This window comes from Physeter macrocephalus, chromosome 16, assembly GCF_002837175.3.
Source record: "Physeter macrocephalus isolate SW-GA chromosome 16, ASM283717v5, whole genome shotgun sequence".
In the NCBI taxonomy this organism is placed as follows: Eukaryota; Metazoa; Chordata; class Mammalia; order Artiodactyla; family Physeteridae; genus Physeter; species Physeter macrocephalus.
Window position 1 is genome coordinate 10718805 of NC_041229.1, and position 24950 is coordinate 10743754.

The window sequence follows — 24950 nt, forward strand, 5'->3', positions numbered from 1 at the left end:
GGCTTGGTCAGAATCAAGGAGTCAGCTTACTTTGCTATCTTTCATGGCATTCAGTTCATGCTTCCAAACAAGTATGTAGAAATGGTTCACACTTTGGTATGAAAAGGTTGAAGACATAAGGAATATCTCATCTTCTGTCCCCTGAGGGAAAAAACTCTTCCCATTCCCGAAAGCTACAACATAGTTTCTTTGGAACCTGGTTGCATTTCATACTCAAACTAGTATCACTCTGGTTGATGAGAAAGAGAACATTCGCTCTCTCTTCCTAGAGGAATGCTGAAATTGAAAGAACAAAAAACCCCAAAAGGATATCCAACCCAGTAATTGATATCTAGTCTCATAGTCTGTCATACAGAGTGAAGTAAGTCAGAAAGAGAAAAACAAATACCGTATGCTAACACATATATATGGATTCTAAAAAAAAAAAAAAAACCTAGGGGCAGGACAGGAATAAAGACTCAGAGGTAGAGAATGGACTTGAAGACACGGGGAGGGGGAAGGGTAAGCTGGAACGAAATGAGAGAGTGGCACGGACATATACACTCTACCAAATGTAAAGTAGATAGCTAGTGAGAAGCAGCTACCTAGCACAGGGAGATCAGCTCTGTGCTTTGTGACCACATAGAGGGGTGGGAGGGAGAGGCAAGAGGGAGGAGATATGGGGATGTATGTATACATATAGCTGATTCACTTTTTTATACAGCAGGAGCTAACACAACATTGTAAAGCAACTATACTCAAATAAAGATGTTAAAAAAAAAAAGAGTATTAAAAAAAAAAGAATATCCAACCCAACTTAAAAACTTTTCTATTCAGAACCAAAGAAAATCCAGTAGAACAATAACTTCCTTTTTTCAAGGGGAACCAAATGGTGGTATGGTTTTAACAACTTTCTGGAGATTTCTTCATTTATGGTAATCAGTTGATTAACACTGAGCAGCTCCATTTGTGAAGGAAGCAGGAATAGTTTGGCTGGCAGAACAACTTACAAAATTCTTTCATGAATATTACGTAAATTCAGTAAATTCACTCAATAATGAATATGTGCAATATAATATTTTACACCTGAGTTTAATCCAAAACAACAACAAAAAAAACCACCAGCATTTTGAAAAAAAGTTAATATGGAAATGTCAAATCACCAGCTCTTAACCTTCTTAATTTTTTTTGTTTTTTCTTAAGATAGGAAGGTGTAAACTCTCCACTCAGTCTGTAGCCACCTGAAATAGGAAAAATGATAACAGGACATCAAAAAAAATTTTTTTTCCTTTCTATAACCTGAGGTGGGGTGATGGGAAGTTCTCATTTGAGAAGGGACAGGAGAATTTCCTGGGTTTCCATTATGAGTTTAGTATGAGAATAACTACGTGCAAATATGTGAAGGATGCATACTTTTCAATGGGCAAAACCAAAATCATTCATCCATGTCCACAAAGACCAGTTTAGAGAAATTGAAGCTAGTTTTAGCACGGAACTTAATGGCTAAAAAGGTAGATAAAGACAGAAATTAGTTACTAAGAGGAATCATGATTTTCTTTTTCCCCAAAGAACTTAAAAATCTGTGTGGGCTCCATCTTGGATAACCTAGGTGCCCTTCTACCTGGAGACAGGATTCAGCAGGAATGATTCTCATGGGCGCAGAGGATCCTGGGAAAGTCTTCCTTCTTCCCTGTCTCAGGACTTGTTTATACAGTGTGTATGTTTTATACTACAAATGAAACTTCATTTCACTTGTTGGACAATTTCTCATTGCCCGGTGGCCAACTCACTTGTTCCTTTTGGCTGATTGCAGAAGAGCTGCAATCCCTCGAGAGGAGAAAAACAATGAAGAGGGCAGAGACCCAACCCAGCTTCCTCCAGCTTTAGTCCACTTCATCTGAGGAGTCTATGACTCATCCCTGAGTTCCCCCCACCCGCAAGCAACTTCCATCAAATCATAGTCCCCAAATGTGTTGTTGAACATTTTCTTCAGTGGTGCCATCTTGTTCTGAGATTACAGGGAATGCCGATTTTATTAGATTTCTTTCAACAAACTCGTTTAATTGTTGCTGCCCCTTGGCAAGTGCTGAGTCACTCTCAGTGCTTCATAGCATTCCAGGAACACCTCATCCTTCTAACTTTCCTTTTTTTTTTTTTTTTTTTAATGTCTTCCTTTTGTTTGGTTTAGAACAAGTCTCTCCTCTTTTTTCCCCAACAGACTTGTCTTTGGAAAAGACTCAGAAGAGCCAGTAAACTTGGCTTCTTCAGTTCTGCTTCTCATGTGAGTATAATTTATATTTCTAACTATTATGCAAGTGTCATTAAACAGCATATTTCCCCAGGTTTTTGTGGAAGAACTGCTTGTTTGATCTTTGCGACGCTAGCACTCTTTTAGAATTAACCACGGAAAAACTTGATGACACTTCCGTGCTTCTTGTAAAATTCATCTTCGGGGTAATTTTATGGTGTGTGTTTTCCCCCTTGAAAGTTTTAAAGAGCTGGATTTCTCTCTCTTTACAGAGTGTTCTAGCAGCTGTGTCTCATTTGCTTTTGCAAGGGCATTGGAAGAAATTGCTATTTTGGAAACTCCTTAACATATGGGATAATTGTGTACAGCACTTTACAGTTTGCATAGTGCTTGCCCATTATTTTACCTAGTCATTTCTCACAGAAGCCCAGGACATATTATTTACATTTTCCAAAAAGAGAAATAGAGGTCCTGAATAAATAGCAGGAGCTTGGCAGGACAATTTATCTCACTCTGGAATTAATCAATAGATTAAAATCTCTTCCTTCAGATCCTTTAATACCTATGACCAGAAAGCCTTTTAGACCATGCTTTTAGACCAACACACCCACTATGCATCTGAGGAACATGTGGTCCACTAGTTTTAGGTCTACCCTAACAAAAAGCTGTCTGAGTGATTGGACATTGGGAACTGTGCTGTTTAACTGCTTTTATTAAAAGTGATACAGTGGATGGCTAAAAGCACTGGTTCCAGAGTCACACTGCCTGGGTTTAAATCCAAGCTCCAGCCTTTATCAGCTGTGTGACACTGGATGAATTACTTGACCTTTCTCAGCCTCATTTTTCTTATCTGTAAAGTGGGAATATTAGTTGCTCCTTCTTGGAATTATTGTGAGGCTGAATTGACCGAATTCATGTAAAGCTCTAAGCATTGCACCTAGCACAGAGTAAGCCCTCAGGAAATGTTAGCTGTTACCATGCTGTGATTCAAAAGGTGGCTCTCTGGTCATTTTTTCTGAGATTCATTTAAGTTGATTTGTTTCATGAAGTTACACAAATGGCTCAGTCAAGACCGGAGATAGTTGGCAGTCGTAAGAGGTGGTTGCTGGGGTAGACAGACCTTATACTAGTATTTCCTCTACTCTTAAGAGCTGTGATCATCATAACTTCTCAGTCTCTCTGTCATTCTCTTTAAAGTACAAAGCTGCAATGCTTTTCCTCCCAAATCATATGGGATTTTGACAAACAGTCCTATTCACTAGTACCCACTGTATTTCATCCTAGCACTTTTGGAATGGTAGCACACAAAAAAGACAAAAGAGGACATTGGTTTTCTCACAGTTCCAGGCAGAAGTAAGGTATAGAGGAAATAGCAGGGATCTGCCTAGTTGCAAATGTTCTTTTGTTGGAAGACAGAAGACTGAGTCCCACGTCTGCCTCAGGTTTGCTGGGTAAACTGGGCAGAGCACTTTGCTTCTCTGTGCCTCAGTTTCCCCAACTACAAAGAGGAATTATAATACCCACAGGATGATCAACCTGTCCCCCATTTTCTGGGACTTTCCCATGGCAAGTGCCGCATCCCCAGAACCTCCTCCATCCTGGGGAGACCGGGATGCTGGGTCCCTGAATATCTGCCTCTCATCTTACTGGGGGTCACCATAGGGCAGTGGATATAAATGTGCTTTGAAATTTCATGGGCTGAACAGTATCGGCAACCCAAATCTGAACACCTAAGTTCCCAGAATAGTGCTATGGGTTATTGGAAGAAAAACATGGTAATACAGTATATCGTTTCTTAAGTAAGAATATCATACTTTAATTCTTGGTACATATTTTATAAACTGCTTAGAAATATATGATGTGACTGGCACATTCCACTAATGGATATATCGTGTTTTACATCATTCTTAAATGTTTAAATACATGTAATTGAAAGTATACAAAGGCGTATTCATATAGAACAGTTAGGACAATTACTTTCACATCACGACAAAGGTAATTTGCATTGGGAAAACCTCCTTTGAAACATCTTTACTGCCTGAAAAGTTCAGTTTTGCACCCAAGGCATATTTTTGAAAGGATTCCCATTTACAATAAATGGATTAGTGATTTGTCTTCGAAAACTTCGAAGGAAAACAAGATAGTCTGGGGAAGATAACGTAACTGACCATCTATTTGGTATTTGAAAAAGAAGTACACACCAAAGGATGATAGTCCATTACTGGGAATTAACTTGAGGCAGCAGCATCAGTGTTTAAAAGATGTGCAAAAAGGGCTTCCCTGGTGGCGCGGTGGTTGGGAGTCCGCCTGCCGATGCAGGAGGCGCGGGTTCGTGCCCCGGTCCGGGAGGATCCCACGTGCCGCGGAGTGGCTGGGCCCGTGGGCCATGGCCGCTGAGCCTGCGCGTCCGGAGCCTGTGCTCCGCAATGGGAGAGGCCCGCGTATCCGCAAAAAAAAAAAAAAAAAGATGTGCAAAAAAAAAGATGTGCAAAAAAAAAATTTTTTTTTTTTTTTGGCTGCATTGGGTCTTAGTTGTGGCAAGTGGGATCTTCGCTGAGGCACGCGGGATCTTTTGTTGCGCGGGCTCTTTGTTGTGGTGTGCGGGCTTCTCTCTAGTTGTGGCATGCGGGTTTTTCTCTTCTCTAGTTGTGGCGCACAGGCTCCAGAGAGCGTAGGCTCTTTAGCCTGTGGCACGTGGGCTCTAGTTGAGGTGTGCGAGCTCAGTAGTTGTGGCACGCAGGCTTAGTTGCCCCGCGGCATGTGGGATCTTAGTTCCCCGACCAGCTGAGGCACGCGGGATCTTTTGTTGCGCGGGCTCTTTGTTGTGGTGTGCGGGCTTCTCTCTAGTTGTGGCATGCGGGTTTTTCTCTTCTCTAGTTGTGGCGCACAGGCTCCAGAGAGCGTAGGCTCTTTAGCCTGTGGCACGTGGGCTCTAGTTGAGGTGTGCGAGCTCAGTAGTTGTGGCACGCAGGCTTAGTTGCCCCGCGGCATGTGGGATCTTAGTTCCCCGACCAGGGATCAAACCCGTGTCCCCTGCATTGGAAGGTGGATTCTTTACCACTGGACCACCAGGGAAGTCCCAAGATGTGCAGAAATATTAAGTGAAGTGCACACTCAGGAATTAGAGTAGTTTCCCCAAGATGATTCATTTAGTTTTCTTTCATATCATATAGAGAGTGCACTTGAGTGGAATTTCAAAATGTACAAGTATGCATTTGTTTGGATATTCAAAGTTTTTTTGATGGACTTTTATTTGCGTTTTACCTAGGGGCATCCAACCAGAATTCAAGCCAGTGTAAAGTCTGTAAGTGAGGCTTTTTGTAGACATGAATAACAAGATAAATAATACAATAATATGTATTAGTAAATACAATGATATATATTAGTAGAAGCATAAAAACAAGTTCAGTCAAACTCAGTTGCTTACATTAATAGAGAAAAGTAATATTTATCTTAAAAGTTAGACTTCTAAAGTATAACAGCTTGTTTTCTGCTTGGCTTTTAAAATGGAACATGTAAACCTCTAAAAAGATATTAAGATACTTGAAGACGCTGAACGTGTCACAGAGTTTTTCTTTATCTACCCCAGAGGACCTACTGCAGCCTTGGGTACGTGACAGATGCTCAGTAACATCTTGTTAACTTATATTGAGTGTTCTATGTACTAATAATAATTCAAAATAACATAATGAAACCAGAGTGAAAAGGGCATGGTCTACCATTCCACATTCAAATTTTTCCCAAGGAATGAACTACTTTGCCTCTCAGACAGAAGCAAAGAACTCATTCAGAAGCAGAGCTGAAGGCTGATGGAGTTATTGTTGTTTATATTTCCCTGGACAGAGGAGTAATTCTGTTGGCTTCAAAGGCCTTTTCTTCTACCTTCCATCTCGACATGCTCGTGCAGGAAGAAGCCTTCATCCTATTCCTACATTTTACAAATGGAAACCCAGAGGAGGGAACAGTTTGCCCCAGGTCAGATTCAGACCTTGCCAGATATTTGTTAACCTGAATTTAATTTTTCCAAATTTCACCAAACAGAGCTGTAGGGACTTTTCTTGGCCCCTTTTTCGTCCAGGAGACTCCCTCCTCCGCTCCCTTGCCCTCCCATCCATTATTATCGAATGCCGCTGCTCCTTAAACAACTCCACTGCCTTCTGTCACTTTCCAATGGCATTTTGTTTGCTCTCAGACAACACACTTGAACCTCCGCTCCAAGGTCTCAAGCTAAAGGAACCTTCTAGATTACCCAAAGTGGAATATAAATTGAAGGGCCATTCCTGCATTTCTTCTTAGGCCTGCAGCCTTGGAAACTGTGATGCATAGCTCCGGGCTTGTACTGATTACTCTCAAGCTTCAGTAATGCGAGTCAAGGCTTTGCTTTATGGTTAATTTAGCTGATGATGAGAGCAAGCTGAAACTTGTGAGGACAGACATAAGTTGGAAGAAACCAAGGTCATAGCTTGAGCAGAACCTCCAAGAAAAGAGATTGCCTATGGCTCTTAGAGCATCCTTTCCCCAACAGTAGTGAGGCAGACCGAAAGTAGAAAAATAACAGTCTCCTTTGAGGGGCATATGAGGGCACAAAGATTTTTCGAAACTCAGCCCCACAGAGAGGAAATCTGCTTGGTATTTATTCAGGCCCCTTTCTTTTAAATCTTGATTACCCTTGGCTCAGCTAGGTGCTAAAATTTATGCACCAGCGACAGGTGATTCTTACGTAAGGATGGAATCTCGGGTGTGATAAATTTGGTCTTGAGACATCTCAGCTCGCTTGCTGCAGATGGCAGTGTCATGATGGCAGAGTTAGAGAGTGGTGTCCTGCTGGGCTGTGGGCTGTCTGTGAAATGGCTACTCAGTTCAGAACTGTCTGAGCCAGTTCCTTGAGCCTCAAGGTCATGACCAAGGGGCTCAGCCCAACTATAGGGTTGACATTCATTCTAGCAACGTTCTTTCCTGCCCCCTTAGACACTCCAGCTGACTCACTCCTACTCAAAAGTCCAACAAGAATCAGGTAATCTGTGTTCTTTGTGAATATCTTTGTAATTTGAGGTCTTTGTCTGTTGTCATTAACTGTTGTTAGGCGTGAACTCTATGTTTGTAAGGAATTGCTTATACTACAGAATTTGCGTCAACCTGGTTGGTTTGGCCAAGGAGGTATTTTTACCCACTACATCCCTGTCGGGTCCTGCAACTTTCAGGGCACAGGTTCTTAGCCTTTGTTTTGAGGACTCTGGAAATCCCCCCAAAATGCACATACACACACAAATTGTAAACATACATGTCTCTTTCTAGGGAGACCAACTTTCATAAAATTATCATAGAAGTCTGAGATCCAACAAGTAGTAAGAGTCACTATTGTAGCTGAAGGAAATGTTCTGGAGCATCCTTTGTTCTTTTCAAGTAGATTTCCCACTTTGAATTTTAGATGGAACTTGATCAGAGGGTAGCAACATCAGGCAAGCTTGGAGTCACCTAGCCTTGATTCGGGCTCAGACCCTGGCTCTGCATTTCCTGACTGTGCGAGCTTAGACATACCACGTCTGTATGCGTCACATCCTTATTTAGACAACGGATAAAAACGGGGAAAATATCACCTACTTCGTTATGCTACTGTGGGAATTAAATGAGAATATATATAAATCTTGTGGTGTGCCTGGCATTTGTTTACTGTTCAATCAAGTGTAGCTAGCAGTGGTAGGAGTCGCGTGGACCTCACGTCTCTAGAGCATGTGGGGTGATGCCCAATGTCATGTGTCTTCTACCTTGCTGCAGTTTAAACCTATATCCTGTCCTTATCTAATCACTGAGTCATCAGCTGCCATTTCATATTCTTCATAAGCATCAACACGGTTTACCCACCACTCTTAAGAAATGTCACATTCCCGTCCTCTAGCCCACCTCTTATGGGAAAAAGGGTGATACTAACTGGCATTAAACTCCTGGAATCCCATTTTACAAGTGTTACTTTTTTCCGAAAAGTCACAGTTTACTAATTTTAACGATTCTTCAAAAGGGATATATAATGTATATTTTAGCTAGGGATATTTTTTTCTTACCTTTATGTGCAATAACTTACTTCATCTCCTAGCACATAGTAAGTACTGGTCAATATTTGCTGAATGAATGAAAAAGAAAATCTTAACAAACTAAAAACAAGGGACGTACGCGTGAGAACATTAGTTCTTTTCCTAGTCGTTCTCTCGTCCATCCTTATTACCCCGTTCTTCTTCTCTAAAGACCCCCCACAAGCATGACTCACCTTGGAAGCTACGGAAAAGCATGGCTCTATCTGAGGACATTTATCATCCTGGTATCATGTGCTGCTTTTCATTGTGGGATTCGAGGCCAACAGTATCCAATCTCAGTCTCTCTTTTTAAAACTGGTATTTCTGTAGCAAGTGTAAAATCATCCTAAATGGGGAACCCCATTTTTTTTTATACTAGAGATGACAGTTTTTTGAGATTGGACAAAAAAATTTTTTGAAGAGAGAATGCACTCAGTAAAAAAGCTGTGTTTATGAAACTGTCATGCGAGCTAAATGTGATGCACTGGAAAAACAGGATGGTAAATTTCACTCTGTACCCATGAGATCTATATCTCAACTCTATCGATAAATACTATTCAAGCGTATGTAAAAATTCCTTCTGTATATATGCATTTTTGTTGGTCTAGCTCATTGCCTAATCCACAGAAGTTACTTAATAAATATTTGTTGAATGGATGGATTCATATTATATTTTTATTATAATAGAAATAACATTACTTATATTTATATCATTCCAATAAGGAAAATATAGTAGTTCTCCATGTAATATCTTTATGGACATATATTTCTGAAGCTCAGCTGACTGATAAACCATTAAAACAAAGTATCTTCTACGCCTATTTTCTATGACAGAAATTTTAGAGAAGATGGGTGTAAGGCCATTGCGTGAGTGTGCATTGCCGTTTAGTGTGTTAGCAGTTGAGTTTTGCCATTACACCCATTCAGATAGAACAATACTTAAGGAGCCAACAGCAGTCTTGTGGGCGTGCCCCCTTCCCTCTTTCTCTCAACCTTACCTATTTCACAAGAGAAATAACAAGCAGAATCAGATTGGCACTGGCCTGCCTGACTTAGGGCTCAGACCATGTAAGTGCAGCAGCACATTCAGCAAGAAGTCTCTGGAGCCTCTTGTCACAGGCGGGGAGACTTACCTGAGAAGTTAGGGGAAAGGTAGCTGTGTGGCCAGAAGAGCTCCCTCTAGCAGCCAGTTTCCTCGTGAGGCGTAATTGCATCTGCGTCATTGGCATCCAGAAGGCAGTGGTTATGTGGGAGAACCATAGAAATAGGGAGGTCGCGAGAGTAAAAGGTAATGAAACAGAAAGAAATTATACCCCAAAGGAACCGTATCTTTCTTTCCTCTTTCCTTTATTGCTACCCCAAGCTCTGTATTCACCTTTGATTACTCAGTACTCTATCTCAGGTGTGTTTTCCCACATCACCACTGACGCTGCTCTTTCATCCTCCTTGTCTTACAAAAACACCTAAGCAAACACATGGCATTGGTCCTTACCTTACATTTCTTTTAGGGATTGAGAAAAAGTAATCAACATTTATCGGGCATCTATAGGGGCCAGGTAACTTTACTCACTCTCTAACTCAGCAGGTTTTAGATGAGGAAAAATAAGTATGAGGAAGTTAAGTAACTTATCCAGAGCTGCCACCTGAGTGGTGAAACTGGGATTGAAACCCTTGGCTGTCAAGTCTCTGCATTTCTCCAGGGAACTCCTCAGGACAGATAGAAAATCCCTTGAAACTGAATACAAGGACATGCTTGGGGACAAAGAGCATTCAGTTTGAAGATTTATGTTTTTACTTCCTTGAATTTCTTCTTTACGCACACCCACACAGAGAGGCTCTCATTTGTGTACCCGTATATGTGAGTTTAATTAAGCCTTCTCCCATCTTCCTACTCAGACAACAGCAAAGATTCCATTTCACAGTTGTGGAGATTAGGGTCTATGACTGCGCTTCTGGTGTCGGGCAGACCAAGATTGTCCCGGGAGGTGAAAAAGTAGAAGAGGGGTGGCTCGTGAGTGCCAGACCAAAGAGTTGTGTGTGACCAAATACTGGAGCACTTTGGTTTTCCTCTTGCCCGTGTTGGTGTTCGGAGTCATTGCACTTGAGTGTGAATTTAACTCAATAATAGAACCCATTTTGGGGTTCCTTTTTCAAGTAGCTTCATTCGTTGTTGAAGTGCCTGCGCTCCTGTCTTGATAATCTCTCACATTCCTTCCTCCTCATCCTCACTCCGTGCTCCTCTTCTCTACTAAGTGTACAGGAGAGTACACCGAATGCCAGGTGGAAGTCAACAGGTATCTCTGTGAAAATCAGGGAAAGCAAAAGCTTACCACTTCCCAGTACTTGTTAAAACATCCCGAAACAGCTTGTGGGCTGGTGCCAAGGTCAAGGAGGTCAGCCCACACTTGAGCTCAGGCGTTTGAGTCAGTCAAATGGGAATGTTGGGGTTTCTTGGCTGGATGCGTGTCAATATCGCTGTGTACAGAAGATGTCTGTCTGCTGTACCAGCGTGTGCCATCACACTAAACCATCAATTTAAAGACTGACATGATGTCCCGAGTACATTTGTCTTTACAAGAAGTTCCTTGCTTCAGGGGCAGATGAATTTTGTCGACTATTCTTTGGTCTCCTGTTTCCTTTCCTGGTCTCTCCCTGATCACCTCCTGTCTCCTTCATGCCTCTCTGCACCTCTGCCCGAGGAATTGTACTCTCTCCTTGCCCATTGGCAGCATCAGCACACCTGCAACACCTTGGACACCATCCGTCCTCCCTGCTAAAGTGGACATTCCACGCAGACCTGTTTTCCCACTCATGTATAATTCCTCTGCCAAGTACATGGCTTGCATAAACTAGGCATTCAATAAATGTTTGTTGAACGAATGCAAGATAGAATGAATAGACAAGCACATTAGTTTATTTTGCTGCATGTTTGGCTTCACTGAACCGTTTTGATTTTTGTCTTTTCAGTGTCATTCATTCTTACTGCCTTTCTGCCTTCCTCAGTCAATATTTATTGAGAGTCTTTGCTGTGTCAGGCACTGGGCTGTATGTCAGCATGAGTGAGACATTGTCCTTACCTCCTTGGAAGGTCCAGAGTGGGTTGTACTGATTATGTTGGTTCTGAGTCAGGCAGCCATACTTGATGAATCACCAGCCACGGGGAGTGGAGCCTTGAAGTGGCTGTTTGTGGGAGGATGCAGAGGAGGAGGACATTATCCCGACCTTGAGACTCTCACAGCTCATGGGGTAGTGAACAAATAAAGACGCGAAATATATAGCATAATATATGCCTAGCGGTAGGAAATGGTGGGGTACAATAGAAATGGCTGGGGGGTCCTGCAGAGGTAAAATAATAAGTTTTTCTCCCTGGTACAAAAATCTCCCTGATACCTTTAAACAGTACATAATTTATATAACAGATACTTTTTCTGTACTACTATGTGCTTGACATTATGCCAGGGCTGGGCACATGGCAATGCAAAGAAAAAGCGTGAAACTTGCTTCTAGGAAGGTGCAAGCCAAAACACAAAATGGAAGTAAGGATGAGTGAGCCGAAGTGAGAGTGAGAGAGAAGAAAGAAGTGATGGGGATGGGAAGAAAGAGACCAAATCTGAGAGCTCCTGGTCAGTCCCCTTCTTTTAGGTCCAAAGAATTCCAAAGATGGGGGCTTTAAACTCAGGAATGTTAGCTTTCTCCCTTAGAAATTTTTTTTCGAGAAAGAGCTTGACACTTTTGAGGTGACAGAATGTGAATTTAAAAAAATAGAAATATGAGAAATGTCTAAATAACTCCAGCAGTCTAAGTTATTGGAGGCTAGCTTATTTCCAGGTGACTTAACTCTGACCTAAGATTTCCAAAGAATTTTCAGATTTAGCCATCTCTACTATCCATACACTATCAACCATTTAAACAAAGTTTTAAGTCTGTTTCTACTTTCACAGTGACTATGATCATTAGATCTTGTGTTCATTTAGTGCATATTTGGGGTTTTTTTGTTTGTTTGTTTTTTAACTTTTTATTTCATATTGGAGTATAGTTGATTAACAATGTTGTGATAGTTTCGGGTGTACAGCAAAGTGATTCAGTTATATATGTACGTGTATCTATTCTTTTTCAAATTATTTTTCCGCTTAGGTTTTTACATAATATTGAGCAGAGTTCCCTGTGCTGTACAGTAGGTCCTTGTTGGTTATCCATTTTAAATATAGCAGTGTGTACATGTCAATCCCAAACTCCCTAACTATCCCTTCTCCCCACCCTCTCTCCCTGGTAACCATAAGTTCATTCTCTGAGTCTGTGAGTCCACTTCTGTTTTGTAAATAAGTTCATTTGTATCATTTCTTTTTAGATTCCGCATATAAGCGGTATCATACGATATTTCTCTTTCTCTGTCTGACTTACTTCACTCAGTATGACAATCTCTAGGTCCATCCATGTTACAGCAAATGACATTATGTCATTCAGTTGCATATCTGTTTGGTACTTACCATGTGCCAGGCAGTGTCCTAGGCCCTAGGAATCCATCAGCCCCAAATCATTGACCCTGTGCTGGCATCAATAGTTTTGACTTTCCTTTTATAAGGTATATTTCAAGGAGCTTCTGGAAGTGTCTTTAGACTATTTTTTGTTCAAAGGATTCATCATGCATGTGTATGATTTGGTTGTAATCATTAAAGGGAATATGGAGCAGAGCTGAATTACATAGAAACTCTAAAATTAAAGCAATTTGAGAGTTTCCAAAAGCATGCCCCCTTGAATAATCCTAAATCAACACTCTATCAGGCTCCCATGAGGAAGGCAAGAGAGGCTCAAAGGACAATTACCCTCTGTACTATCACAGGAAGAAGAGTGGTTTCTTTTAAACGTTGACCTAATGCTTAATATACCTTGGGCACAAGGCTAGACCCTTTACATGCATTATTTCATTCAGTTCTCCCAATAACCTTGTGGAATGGGTCTTCTTATTAACCCCATTTTACAGGTAAGGCAGTTGGCGCTCTGAGTGACTAAGGCAGTCACCCAAGACAATACCCCTAATAAAGAGGAAAGAGAACACTTAAATCCAGATTCATTGACTTCCAACACTTGCCTTAGGTAGAAATCTCTTTCCGAATATTCTTATCAAGACTTAGAGCCATTTCTTGATGAGTCTAAGAAGCTCTTCTCTATCTGAAGACTGAAGGAAGGATTAATTTGGTGTTGGATTTTGTCTTCTAAAAACCTTTGGGATTTCTTAGAGGATGCTATCACCTGCCATTTCTTGGCCTGCCACACATAGGACATGCTAGAGGGTCCCTCTTCAACTCAGCCGTCTCTGCTCTTGGCTTTTAAGTTCCATGAAAATGACTGGACACATTCCTCTTATTCCACTCATACCCAAGGCCAGAGAGACATTCTACTGGCTTTTGTCAGTAATATTTCCTAACGTTGTTATCAGTATCTGTTCCAGTGTCTTCATACCACCTTCCCTTTTCTTGTGTGTGTTTGTGTGTTATAGTATTTCTTAAAGTAATTACATGATGTTAATATATTACAATTATGACACAAATATATTAAAATTCAAAAATTGTATATTTTAATCATTAAGAACCAATGCTCAGAGAGTGTCCTTACCAGTTGGTAAGAACAAATAACAAGTAGCTTCTGAATTTAAAAAGTATCCAAATGGTAGCCCAGGGACCCAAAGGCAGCACATACCAGGTCTGAACAGTCCATCTTATATGGCTCAGGTACAGGACTGCCTAAAGGCAGGGACCTGGATTAGTCATGGTCATAGAATTTTACAAGTTAAAGGAGCATTTGCCATCCAACCTCTACATTGTACAAAAGGAACTGAATTCTGGAAAGGTTAGTGGTTTGCCCAGAGTCAAACAGGAAGGCAGAACAGCATCTAAAGCAGTGATTCTCAGACTTTTAAATCTATAGATAAAAAGGAGATTGTTACAATACAGATTCCTGAATCACAGTCCCAGAGAATCTGATTCAGATCAGAGGTGGGGCCCAGGAATCTGTATGATTAATAAGCCTCCTGGGTGATTTGGTGGCTGGTGGTCCTGAGACCACACTTTTAAGGAACACTGCTCTGGAATCTAGGCCTCATGACTCTCAGTCCAGTTTCTTCCCAAAGGGCTAGGCTGCCTCCCCCACATTAAAAAACATTCCAAACAAGACATAAGACTCTTGGTGATTCACATTAGGGCTTTTCTTTCCTAACTCAACAATTAATTCCTGAAAGCATCACTCATTGAGTAGTTTTCTTTCACTCACTCCATCAGCCCCTCTGATGTGCCAGGTGCTAGAGATACAAAGATTAAAAACACAACTCCACTTCCAAGGAACCCATCCACAGCAGGAGTTGTAGCTACCATTTCCTGAGCCCGTTATTTTATTTTATTTTTTGACCGGACCACGCGGCATGTAGGATCTTAGTTCCCCAACCAGGGATCTAACTGACGCCCCCTGCATTGGAAGCGAGGAGTCTTAACCATTGGACCACCAGGGAAGTCCTGTGAGCCCATTAGTTATCCATCCTTCATAGAGCTTATCTCATTCCTTACGTCCAGGTAAGCCTGTACAGAATAACAACATGATTTGGGAGTTGTTTGTATATATAGAATCATGCATATTCTCTGAAATTTGTTCTTCACCCTTAATACATAATTGAAGTATTTCTCTCTGTTCTTTATATATGCTAGTCTTTATAATGGCTACAGAGTATTTTCCAATATTGATGTATTTAACCATTCCCATATAGGTGGATATTAAATTGCTTCTGTTGTCTCCTATTGCAAATAGTGCCATGATGGATTCCAAAGTCAGTCTTTTTTATCCCCATTTTACAGAGGAGGAGATAGAGGAAAGTTGGTTACCTTGTCCAAGGTCTCACAATGGCAGAATTCGGATTCAAACTGAGGCTTGTCTGTCTCAAAGACCACAGAGTTACTTCCTTTTCACTATTACACCTTTTAATAATTGCAGTAGAATGGGGTAAGTGCTGGACGAGGTGGGTACTGTTGGACTCCGAAAACCCAGCTGCTGATAGGATGTCGGGGTCTTCAGGGAAATGATGTTTGAGCAGAATTTAGGAGTCTTCTGGGAAGAGGGAGAAAGCCAGCCTAGAAGGAGATGTAGGTTTACTGCAAAACAATCAGTCACACATATTGATCACCTACTGAAGGAAACCTATAATACACGCTTGTGGGGAGATTCACAGAAAAAAAGACGTGATATTCGCACACTGGGATCTTACAGCATGATGGTGTGTGTGTGTGTGTGTGTGTGTGTGTGTGTGTGTGTGTGTGAAAATACGAGAACAACAAACTAGTGAGTATGGTATAAATAAACACCCACCTCATTTGGCAGCCTCATCAGAGCCCTGGAAATGAGTGGGCCGTGGGGTCCTGTCTGCAAGGCGTGTCAGAGAAACGTGCCCTCTTAATAACTCGGTTTCTTCCTCTGAAACGAAGGAAGCACCGTCTAGTCCCTGCCTACTTGTCAGGGATGTTGCAAAGCTTGGTTAATTTCTGTAAATGTTTTGAGCTCCTCCAAGGTGTGTGTTCTATAAATAGGAAGTATTAGTAGCAGCCATCAGAACCCAGGTGAAACTGAACTGAACTGCAGTTCTCTGAGAGAAAACCAGAAATGCCCGCAAAGCCTGAAGCCCACCCTGGGTCCGTCACATTGACCCTCCTTTAAAAGGGAGCCTGGGTCTCATGTAGGGCATCGCCAGAGCTCTCACGTGGGAAAATTCAGGAGACTCGCTGGATTTTCTAACATTTAATTTCCCAGCTGATTACTGTGATTTAAGAGCCCATCTGGCACAGCCCATTTGTGAGGTATGTGTGCGCAGGGAAGTGGGGCTCTAGTAAGGGCAGAGATCTAACAGAGAAAAAGAACACACAGAGTGGAGCCAGGCCATGTTGGAGCCCTTGGCTAAGATGTTTAAACAGGAATTTCATCGTATTAGTGTTAGTGAGGCCAACAGGCCATATGTTGTAAGGAAGGCAGTTAGGGTGCCAGCGTTTCTCTTACTCAGGACTTTTATGTTCGCTTAGTGAGGACTTGGTGGTGCCTCTGTCTGCCAGGGGTCTAGGGGGAGCTGTGAACAAGCTCAGAAGAAAATCCAGCTCTGGGTTTCAGCAGCAACATATGAACATCTCTACCCGCAAACTCACGGGAACTAAGCACACGCTGGGGGACGCACACCTACGCTCCTGCGCAGGGATAGTGGGGATCGTTTAGGACAGGGGGTGCCCTGGAGCTCATGGTCCCCTTACTCGCATTCCCCCCAAAGAGCGGGGGATGGAGGAAGCCATATGTCAGCGCTCATATCCTCGTGGCCCCTTCAGCGTAACTGCAGTTCCAAATCGAGCCACAGGCAAGTGGATTTCATACGCGCTAATAGGACTTACAGATGTGCAGAAACTGACGCCGTGATGCTCAGCTGAACTCCCGGATGCAGTTTCTCGTAATTTTCCAGTACCCAGGGGATCCTATGTAAACCTGGTCCAGACAGAGTTTTTATTGTATCTTATTTCTGAGCTCCAACCGGGCCTTCCCTCTGGAGGTCAAGCCTCTCGGTCTCCTTGGAAATTCCAATCTGAAAGGTAGAGGCTCCTGATTCCTGTGGTCACCACTTCTGCTGGGGCTCCAGGTCCACAAGGAAAAGTCATCAGCGACTTGATCTTAATCCTTCGCTGCCTGTGCACAGGTCACTGAAAAACATCTGGCAGTCCCGACCCTTCGTGTCCGTTTGCCAAATGTATTGAAGCGGGGCAGAACTGGCGAGTCCATCTGTGGTCCTCCGTGGTGGCGGAGGGAGGGACTAGGTAAAGTTCTGACTTTGGGAGGACCTGGGAGCCCTGTCCGTGTTGCTCAGTCAGAAGAATCGCTGACCTCTCTTCCCTGATTGGAAGATTTGCACCTTTACGGGCTGTGAGGCTGAGTTCTTGGGGCCGAGGCTAGGAAAACGTCCTCTCCCACACCTCAGAAATGTGAAAATAAAGTTGGCGCCCCTACAGGTTGGAATCAATACCTAGGTCCCTTTGGGAGATTCCCACCCTGCCTCTTGGGAAGGTGGATTCCATAGCCCACGGTGTGGAGTTTGGCATAGAAAGATCAGTAGGAGTGAGGAAGTCTTTGATGTGGTCCCCTTAGGCTTCTGCTTCTGGAAAGGGACTTTTCCTTTAATTACTTGGACCACAGACAAAAGTTTCGCCTTCTTGAAGGGATAGATGTCCATTAGCGAACCTATGAAATACAGTGAGACCTCGTCTATAACGATGGAGCTTCCTCAGGGCCTAAGGATGTCTGGTGAACTCTGGCTGAGTGCCCTGAAGAAAGGGCAAGTCTCCTGATTTCAGGTCCTGTTGCATCACAGATGTCTAACCTCCTAGCAGCAGGGAGCTTGGCAAAGTCAACGAGGTAGGAGGGAAAGCATCCATATCTCATCGTTGTCTTCTCCTTGCCCCTGTTTGCCCTCGCCTAGCACCAGGAACCTTCCAAGCTTCCCAGGAGAAATGGTAATGCCAGTATGGACCAGCTGCATTGCCCAGAGAGAGGTCTTTGTTATAAAATGCATCATCGCACATAGATTCTGCAGAGAACTAAGTTAGGATAAATGGATTTGGCATCCCGGGCCGCACAGAAGTTGCTCTTTGTCGTGATTTTCCTTGCCTTCAACAGAGACTTAACCTGTCAGGAGGTTTGCATCTCTCAGTGATGGAGGGAAGAGGATGGGAATTGTTTTGCTTTTTTTTTCTACCTTATTCTGGTAACTTAGAGAGTACTCTAAAGATGGTGTGAATAAAATATGTAAGACCTATTACATATAAGATAAAAAGTCGACCTGAATTCCTTTTTTATTAGCTAGAATGTGCAGAAATAATATAATAATAACAATTATACTTTACAGGAATTAAAAACTTTATCACATAGAGGTTGCTGAATAGCTAGCTCTTCCCATTGTCATGAGGAAGACAATGCAGGAGGATTTGGGGGTTAGTCAGGAATGGCAAATACTTAGTATATGTTTCATCATCATCCTCCTTCTCCCAGGGCAGTGATAACTTACTAACGCTCGTAAAACTCTTTCCTACAGCGATCAGGCGGGATTTCAGAATCCTTCTCGGTTTGTACTCCCGACACCTTTTACCAGTCAGTCCGAGTTGGCACAAGGGGTTTCATTCTTAAAAAATAAAGATAGAAAAAGGTGTCATCTTGAGTTTTTCATGGCATCATTAAAATGTTTCAAGAAGGGATTTTGGACTATATCTGTGGCTTTTGCCAGCCTTTTCTGTTTACCAATCATTTAGACGGGATTCAAGACTCGACTTTCCACTTACCCCACCCATTCTTGTCTGCCACCCCAAAAATATCACACCAAAAGAAATGGGAAATATGATCTTGCTTTTATGAGCCATCCATGAGGTGATGTCTGGTCCATATTAAATGTCAGAAATAAATTATTTATGTGAGAAGAAAACACAGAGGTGTCATTATATTATGGATATTAATCCTACCCAAGAAGAACAGCTTAACCACCTTGAGTCCCCCTGAGGACACTAGGAGTTTTTCAGTTATCCTTTAATAACCACCCGCCTTGGGAATATATAGAAAATATGTCAACATTTTTCATGGGACACTGTACATTTGATGCCCTCTCTTCAAATCTTGAACTCATCCTCTCCTCGTTCCTGCCCCATGTGTGAAAACAAATAAAAATTCAGCAAGCGCTAGCAATTACACAGGGAAATGCATAGACTTTAGTCTGGGTGTAGATATGCTAAAAGCATTTTGTGGACTCAGGTGACCTGTTGTCTGTCACTTCTGATCAGAGTTATAGGACCACACATTTGGATTGGCTTGACTAGAACACACTGCTAGAGACCTTTCTCAAACTTAGTTGACCTCTGACATCAACCTCCTATATGAGTGTTTGGTGGTTTATTCTTTGGGGTTTACCAAGATGGCAGCTGCTAGAGTACATGTGGCCAAGGTCTCCTGTATTGGGGGATTATATGTGATACAAATGCCTGACTAACAAATAAAGCAGAGTGAGAGAAGGGGCACCATGAAATTCCTTCAGCCTGACCTAGGACCCTCTCACCAGTTTCGGGGCAGGGAGGAGAGTCTTAATTCTGATGCTGTCACTACAATAATATATGAGCTTTGGAAAGACGCTTAACTTTCCTCTCTGTCAGCTCTCTACCACAACACGGAGTAATAATATCAGCTAGACTTACTGATGTGTAGAGTATTTTGCAATCTGAAGCATTAGCTCATACAAGATGGAGAGGCCAAACATTCTGTTCCTTACCCTGTGTGCGGAGTGTAAGACTGAATTTCAGGGTGGACTAAGGGAAGGTCAGTTTACAAAATGTGAAAAAGATGTGGTCTTTGACCTCAAGGCTAGAGGTGAGAGATTTGGATGACAAGTGTGTGTGTGTGTGTGTGTGTGTGTGTGTTTGTGTGTGTGTATACATGTATATGTATATAGGTGTGTATATGTACCTATACCCATGTTAAATTAGAAGTTGCATTACTTTACACTTTGAGAGGTGTCTCTGGGCAGCATTTTAGTTTGCCAGCCACTGTTAATATGGCTATTTTTCTTTTTGCATCTCAAAGGACAGACTCCTTAAAGATTTTCCAATATGATGTGAAAAACCATATTTTTATCTGAATGTTATCTGAATTGACTTTGTATGCATCTGATGCAGTCTTTCTTCCAGACTGACCTGGCTGTGTTGATCATTTGTTTACTGGTGTCTTTCCTTTTTCCACAAAGGACTGGCAGGGTTGGAGGGAGGGCAGGTGGTGCTGTAATAAGAGGTATCCAACATGTTTTCTGCTCTTTGGGGCATTTAAGAAAGCAGTAAGCCAACTTATAAAGGAAAGCACTTCTTTGGCAATCTAGACGGAAGAGAATCCTTCACTGCAGGACTAGGTGTTGCGTTGATCTTGTAAATTAGTTCTTCCTGTCTTTGAGGCTCTAGGATCATGCAGCGTCCTAGCAAATATGTCTTCACATTAGGGCAAGACAGTCCTCTTGTTTCCAGCAGGCAGGACAAATAGCCAACAGGCGACAAGGCAGGGTTTCCTGGGGTTTGGGCTACTGCAGCTTCCTGGACAAATGAAAAAATGCAGGTGTCACTGCCCTGCCCCCAGGCCAGGCGGGTCACAGGGCAATTGCCCAGTTGCCGGCTGGGAGAGGCCCACCCTGCTCTTTTCCCTGCAGGTTCATTTTTCATGTTGATTGAGTCATGATGCCTCCGTGGCACAGAACATCTGAGGATATGCCTTGTAGGGAAAAGGTCAGAAAGGACGCCAACGATCTCCCCTTCCCTAAAATCCGGGGCTCACTTGCATGGAGTCGTCTGTAAAGGATGGGCCAGCAGGGCTCGTTGCAGGGCTCTGTCTTTCTCTTCGAATGGCAGGAGCAAACCCTCCATCTTGCTAGCTTCAGGGTTGCCTGGCTGCCTTATTTCAACTGAGGCAGCACAGCTTGCTTTAGCTTTGAAGTGTGAAAACCAAATACAGGTTGGCAAAGGGAAGAGATGGAAGCTGCATAGCCTTCTTGGAGCATGAAGGCACACACTCAGCTCTATGCACCAAACGCAGAAACTTTTCCCATCTCCTTAGCAATTCCTTATCCCATGGGCACCCCTGAGAATTGTGATTGAAAACAGCAGCAGGCCTGGTTGGTTGCCCCTCACTGGGGCTCTTCGGTTGTAGCTGGTGGGCAGATGCTGTGAATTTCTCTAATTTGGGAGGGGACCCGTAGCTGTCCCCTTCCAACTCTCTGGTGTGTGTGTCTTCTTAATCTGCTCATGACAGCGAGGCAGGGACACACACACACACACACACACACACGCACACACGCACACACGCACACACGCACACACGCACACAGACTTGACTGGTTTGTCCCAGCACCCTGAGCAATGATTTTGGCTATTTATTATCTCCCCCTTCTATGTCCTAGAGAAGATTTTAGAAATTCTAATACAGGAGGCTGAGAAAGGAAAATATTGGCTTCTACAGTACAAACATCTGTGTCCTGAAAGAAAATGTTAATTTTCCCCTAAATCAAATGTTGACATATATCGGCCTCTGCTGAAGATGTGTCACTATGGGAGAAGGTCTCTGCTCCAGAGCATGGATATCGGGCCAGGGTCTGTCCTCTGAAACGCTAGCTGGTTTAGAATCTAAACAGGTTTGGTTCAGAGGTTTTATGAATCGTTGCAGTTAGTTTTCAAAAAGCTGATCTCTCTGGGACACCCTCCTGAGCAGGGAAGCAGGGAGCCAGGGTTCCACTCTGTGCAGCACTCTTTTCTGCAGAAACCTGGGCCCCTCCTGGGCGTCTGCAGCGATGCAGGCACTGCTTACCTCTGCCGAGGGATACAGGATTTTAACCGGAGATATGGGAGGGGGGAAAAGGCCAGCAGAGTGGCGAAAGGACGGAATCCACAGGCAAAGGGAAATTTCCAGTGCTTTACCTGCCCCCTTTCCCCACTGCCCCCAAAACACACAGTCTAAATATTCTTCTTTGTTCAACACCTATGTTTTTAAAATGCCAAATTAAGTTTCTCCACCCACTCTCTCCCTCCAACTAGACATACACACGTGCGCGCGCGTGCGCACCCTTTTCACTTGTTAAGTTTGAAAGATGATATATACAACCAGCATGCTTTGCCAGTCTGCACGGTGAAGGCCAAGATTAATGCAGAAGGTTGGTGCAACGTTGCCGCAGAGCAGCGTGATCAGAATACAAGATGGAGCACAGGGGGAAAGGCCAAGAAATATGTCTGTGCTTGGAGTTTACACAAGTCTCCTTAGCAACTTGTCTGAATTTATTTTTCCCTTAATGTGTGTGGGTTTCTTCCAAACGCAGAGTGAAAGGGGAGTGGAGTTTCTAAGTCCCCTCTTTCTCTTCCCTGAGGGCGGAACCCTTGAGTTGGTGAGGGAGCCTTTCTCCCCCTTACCAGCGCCTGCCCACCCCTCCCCTCCCCCAGCTAGGTAGCCCTGATCCTTTGCATTGTGACTCTGTGGACAGTTGGTGGCTTTCCAGACATTCCCATCCCCATGGGGGAATGATGGGACCTGTTTCTGATGGCCACAGCTGTGCAGGTTTCTGCCACAGCCTCCCGCTCCTGGTGCCTGCTGTCGTGTGTGGCATCTGTGGAAAGGTGCCTGTTTACACGCCAGCGTGTTGTAAAATAAGGGAGAAACAGCATAGCTCCTTTCCTCTCAACTGTGTCTTTTATTTTTCTGTCTTGCTCGTTTCCCTTTCTGTCTTTCATCACCTCCTGACACACACACACACACACACACACGCACGCGCGCGCGGTCCTGTAATTCTAATTAGAAGATGAATATAAAGCTTTTAGAAAAAAAATTGACTCTTAGGAATCTGATACGTTGGATTTTATGTGACTGGGCTTGCTTCAGGGGAGACAGCCGTAAATACTGCAGTGGTTTTCCCTACAAGTGCTGTACCTGGAAATAACTCTAGGGAAGTACAGTTGCTGCCTCGTTGGAGCCGATGTTGAATATAAATCTTAATATTTCTTCTTCTTTCCCCCTCCCCTTTTAGAGTCAGGGGAAAAAGGAAAAAAAGAAACCGAGCCAAAAAACCGTTAAGGTTTGATTCTGGCTTTTTTACAAACAGATGTTGCTTGTCATTCTGTTGGTGTTAAGTAGGCACCAGATTGGACCAAGCGGCAGTGTGTGTGTGTGCGTGTGTGCGTGTGTGTGCGTGTGTGTGTGTGTGTGTGTGTGTGTGTGTGTGTGTGTGTGTGTGAAAGAGAGAGAAGCAGGAGAAGGAGGGAGGGTGGGAGAGGGAGAGAGAGGCTTGGAGGAGAGAGAGTGTGTTGGGGGTGCATAGAGCGCTGGAAGGCAAAACCAGATCGATTTGGGGAAAAGTTGAGAGCAAGAAGTAGGTAATATAGATTCATACCTCTTTTTTCTTTCCAAACTTCAATTTGACGGAGACTTTGTAAAATCATATTCCATTTGGTGGATTTTTGTTGTTCCAGAGGAAGGGGGAAATGTGGAAATCAGTAGATGTGGAGAGCCCTGGATAAGACAGGCTAAGCTCTCCTGGAGTGAAACGCAGAGAGAGGGTTGGCAGGCTCTCCCTGGGTGAATCTCTACCCTGGAGTAAGGCAAAAGGTCTCTGTTTCAGCTGAAGTTAGCTTCTTGTGTTTGATGGGCGCTTCTTTTTGTAAGTATCATTGTGGAGGTTCCAGGCTCTTTTGTACTTTTCCCGGAACAAGCATCCCCTTGTTACACAGCCAAGGTTCTAAGGAAATACAGACTCTTTACCTATTGCATATCTCCTTTCCTGCAGGATCCAAGTGATCTAATCCTCAGTATTCCCCCCAGCCACCCTGTACCCTCACTTCGTTTGTAGCTTTCTAATCCAATTGTGGTATGCTTTCTCAAGAGCAAAACATAGCTTTGAACATAAAAGTGTTAAAGTTGCCTGGCATATAGAAAGCTTTGTGCAGCATATAATTCGTTTATATTCAAGAAATGACAGACATCCGAATTTTTAAAAACATGTGTCTCGTGTTTCCATACCAGAATCAGGGTCTTCTATGTTTCTTAAAATTTTAATTCTCGTAAAAGCCTTTTTGGCTTTATTAACAATATAGCTAGAAAGGAATTTGTAGGCTGGCGCCCTTGCTTGTATTTTAAAAAGCAAGAAAAATTGTCATCCTGAGCAAACTTAACGCTTTCAAAAGTGAAAGCGACCTCCTTAGCCAGTTGCACACGAAACAACTTGTTACTGGCAGCCCCTCTCTCTTTTGTTTCCTCGGGTGTGTCAAAAGCAAATTTGCCTCTAACTTCTCACTCTTAAATAGTCGGTCCCTGTTATACATCTGTTGTAAGTGAACACTTAGTGGGTTTAAGATCGTTTTTAAATTACCCCCCCCCCAAAAAAAAGCCCACTACTCAAATTATCTGAGGGCATCTTTTGTTTTCATCCAATCTATTTTATTCTATCACGCCATTTTTCATGTCTTTGTTCTTTAGCCGACCTAGCCACACTTTCATTTTTCATTTGACGTAAAATATTTATTTATTTTTTTAATACAGGGAGTAGGTAGTAGGGAGGTTATAAATATCAGCTCCTAATTTTCCCTGTGCCCGAAAGGAACGCGAAAACCATGGCGTTGCTTTGCCAGTCTCCTCCCTCCCCTGCTCCCTTCTGGTCAGTTTTTCCTGGGGAGAGAAGAATTCCTTCTACCTAAGCTAGCTGGCTGTGGTGCCGGAAGCCTCTGTCTGTCTGCACAGGGTGCTTGAGGGACACTCGCACTCTGGGGGCTGGTGTCCTGGTGGCCAGGTCGCAGGTGGAGACAATGTGCTGTGATGCGTGGCACCCGTGAATTACTCTTGGAAGAGCACTTGCTGGATGTGCCTCTTTTGTTGAGGTGATTGGATCTTTCTACAAAGAGCAGGGGCTGCAGAGGGTGAGAGAAAAGACATCAGGAGAACTGGAAAGCCATAGGGAGACCAAGACTAGCTGTTTCTCCTGCTTCGTGATGTCGGGTTAATGCCAGGGATAGATTTGAGTTCTCCCTCTCTCTCTTTCCTCCTTTCTTCCTTTCTCTCTCTCTCTCTCTCTCCCCCCCCACCACAACCCCCCC

General features: G+C 43.2%; 1 long non-coding RNA gene across 2 annotated transcripts in view; it reads left to right on the forward strand.

The window, feature by feature from the left end:
• The first annotated feature begins 2203 nt into the window (after window positions 1-2203).
• Window positions 2204-24950, forward strand: part of LOC102985436 (uncharacterized) — an 80238-nt gene continuing 57491 nt past the window's right edge. For both annotated transcript variants that reach the window (XR_003683521.2, XR_449369.4), the window contains exon 1: window positions 2204-2260. This is a non-coding gene — a long non-coding RNA (uncharacterized lncRNA). The remainder of the gene's footprint in view (window positions 2261-24950) is intronic.